Raw genomic sequence first — 3,261 nt, 5'->3', positions numbered from 1 at the left:
TCAATACAATGAATCAGTATTTTAAGGAATATAAAACCAATAGAAGACTAATCTATAAATCCATTTAATCCCAATAAAAATCCCAAAATACATATGGAAATTTTAAAATTAGGTCAGAAATTCATAAAAAGAATAAACTAGCTGCCCGCTATGTCTACTTCCTGGCCACGCTCCTTCCAGGCACTCGCCTTCTCCCAACCAGCAACCTGCAGCTGTGGGGACCGCCCTCCACCTCCCCACCCCCTACCTCCCCACTGACCCCACTCCTGGCAGCACCATGATAGATCAGGTCTTTGTGACACTGACCACAAACAATGCCTACACCAAAGGAGTCTTGGTCCTGGGTTGTCTCTGGCTGTGCTTGCCACCGCACAGACTGACAAAGAGACAGTCTTTGATGAAGTCATCACTGTAGATATCTTGGACAGTGGCGATTCTGCGCATCTAACCTTGATGAAGAGGCCTGAGTTTGGTGTCATGTTAACTAAACTCCATTGCTGGTCATTTGCACAGTATTCAGAACGTGTGTTCATGGAGGCAGATACTCTGGTCCCAGCAAATACGATGATCTTTTGGAGCGAGAAGAATTGTCAGGTGGGCTGATTGCTTCAGTTCTGGAGTCCTTGTTTATCAGCCTTCAGTTGAAACATACAATCCGCTATTGCACCTTGCTTCTGAGCAAGGCAGTTTTGATGGGGGAACCAGGGTTTATGGAACACATTTTTTAACAGCTGAGCAGCAATAGGTATCAGAAAACATAAGCCATTTATTGATAACTTAAGCAGCGTTTCTATATACTCCTACCTCCCAGCATGTAAAGCATTTGGTGCAAATGCCAAAGTTGTGCGTTTCCTGGGATGAATCAAACCATGGAATTATACTTATGATCCTAAAAAAAAGTGTCAAAAGTGAGTCCCATGATCCCATCATGACTCATCCAGAGTTTCTCAACCTGTGGTGGGGTATCTTCACCACCAGTGTTTTACCTCTGCTTAAACAATTTGGCCTTTTTCAAAGACAACCACTCACACCTAAAAGTAGAAGGTGTCTCAGGAGCTGTATCCCTTCTGTCTCTTGGGGAGATCCTGGCTGCAGCACAGGCTCTTATGTCCTCAGAAGAATGGAAGGAGTGGAGGGAACAGGGCCAGGCTGATTATATGGGGCCAGATTTCTTTGACAACATCAAGAGGAAACTGAACACTTACCGCCAGTAAAAGCACTGCCATTTTCCCATGGACACGTCCACTTCACAGGCACTTGTTTCTGATACTTAGTATCTGGAGCTGGGTTAGGAAAGGTTCATTACAGTTGCTACAGGCTTTGCTAGAATCTGTCGGATGAGGGGATTTTGCAGGACAACAGGTGAGAACTTGGCAAAAGTTGTGAAGTAGCAGTTCTGTTACGTGGACAGCATTCCGCTTTCTAATCTTAGGCTTATTCATTATTCAGCTCATTTGTTGGAAATTCTTGCTGATGGCCAGCATATGTGGTAAAGGAAAGTCAAGCTAATTAAAATGGCTATATCGACTCTAAAAATGTGCCAGTGCGGCTCTACCTCAGTCTCCCTTCAGAATGGGACAGGCTATCTCTCTCTCGCTTGAGCATCGTACCTTTCATTAGACCTGCATTTTATTTAGAATTGTCCAGACACTGCCAGAGTGATTGTGAGTCTGCTTTCAGGTGAAGATAGTCTATAACACTGATGAGTGATTCATAAACCTATCAACAAATGGTGTTAACCCATTTTATTTCCTAACTGTAGTGTCTGAAATTGTTCACCAGTTTGCTATGTACAGTAAGGCAGTAAGCTAAAACACTTTTGTTCAGTTCTGTGAATCTGTAAACAGCAGTGTGTTCTCTGATGGTTACCTGCAGTGGTAACTTGTATGAAAATAAAGACTTACTGCTATTAAAAAAAAAAAGAATAAAATTGCTAAGATAATTCTAAAAAGTCTAAGAAGAGAAAATATTTAATTTCCCAGATACAAAAACTTATTTTAAAGCTATAAAAATTAATACAGATTTATAATTTTGCAATCAGTGGAATAAACAAAAAAGGAAGGCAAAAATCATGTATATATGAGTTTAATTTGTGATTAAAGTAGCCTTTGAAGTCAAAATGGATTATTTAATAAATGATTTACAAATTAATAGTCAAAATAGAAAAACAAAGCTACAAAAATAGATTGAGGAAATATGGAAGAATATGTTTATGACCTCAGGGTAAATAAATTATACAAATTAAAAAGCATAAATAGTGTCCAGATTGTTTGAGGGAAAATCAAATCAGGGGAAAGAAAGAAAATCAACCCCCCCAAAAATGAGCAAAAGATGTAAATTGGGAAAGTCAAAGATGAAATTAAAATGTTAAATAAGTAAAAAGATGCTCAACCTCACATATGATCAAGAATATACAAATTCAAATGATACAGTAGAATATTTTACCGGTGAAATTAGGCAATTTAAACAAAGTTTGATAATACCAAATGCTGGCAAGAGTTTAAATCAAATATTGGCAAGAAAGTGAAACCTCCAGAAATGGATTTACAAAATTTGTGTAGGTATTGCTAGACATTATGGGTGAGAGCGTAAATTGGTATTGCCACTCAGGAAAACAATTTAACAATTCAATAATATCTATTAAAACTGAAGATAAGCCTGCCCTATGATTCAGAAATTGTACTTATTTGTTTCTTTACTGGATAAAAACTCTCAGTGTGTGCCTAAGGAGGCTGAATCAAGACATTCATTGCTGCATTGTTTATATTACTGAAAAATAACAACCTAAGTGTCCATCCTATGGGAATAGTTAAATAAACTTTGATCTATTGCTCTGCACTAATTCTAAAAAATGCCACAGGCTTAAAAGTATTAACATGGATATAAGTTGAAGATACATTACAGGAAAGTAGAAAGTGGTGCTCCTTATATCTGCAAGCCCAGTGATAGCGATATTCAAATTTTCTGCCCAGTACCTGATCACCATATTGAGGAGCAAGATATGGGTCATCTGATTGCTTGGATGAATCATGGCTGCCATAGTGAAGTCCTGAAGCAACCATTATGGTGGCAGATTCTTGATTTCCCAACTAATTAACCATGGCAGAGATACCAGACCTCTTGGTAGGCCAGTAGTGCACTGCTCTTCTGGGACTCCTTTATAGAAGCCAAGCCTAAGACTGGTTTTCTAGATCATCCAATTTTCTTTAAGAGTTTATTTATTTATTTATTTATTTAACAGAGAAAGACACAGCGAGAGAG

The 3,261-nt window shown here is 38.5% G+C and overlaps 1 pseudogene; it reads left to right on the top strand.

The window, feature by feature from the left end:
* Positions 1-277: 277 nt before the first annotated feature.
* On the top strand, positions 278-1,214 carry LOC125107427 (glycogenin-1-like; annotated as a pseudogene).
* Positions 1,215-3,261: the final 2,047 nt, after the last annotated feature.

This window comes from Lutra lutra, chromosome 8 (assembly GCF_902655055.1).
Source record: "Lutra lutra chromosome 8, mLutLut1.2, whole genome shotgun sequence".
NCBI lineage: Eukaryota > Metazoa > Chordata > Mammalia > Carnivora > Mustelidae > Lutra > Lutra lutra.
Note: the sequence above shows the minus strand (reverse complement) of the source record. Positions and strands in the feature narration are given on the sequence as shown.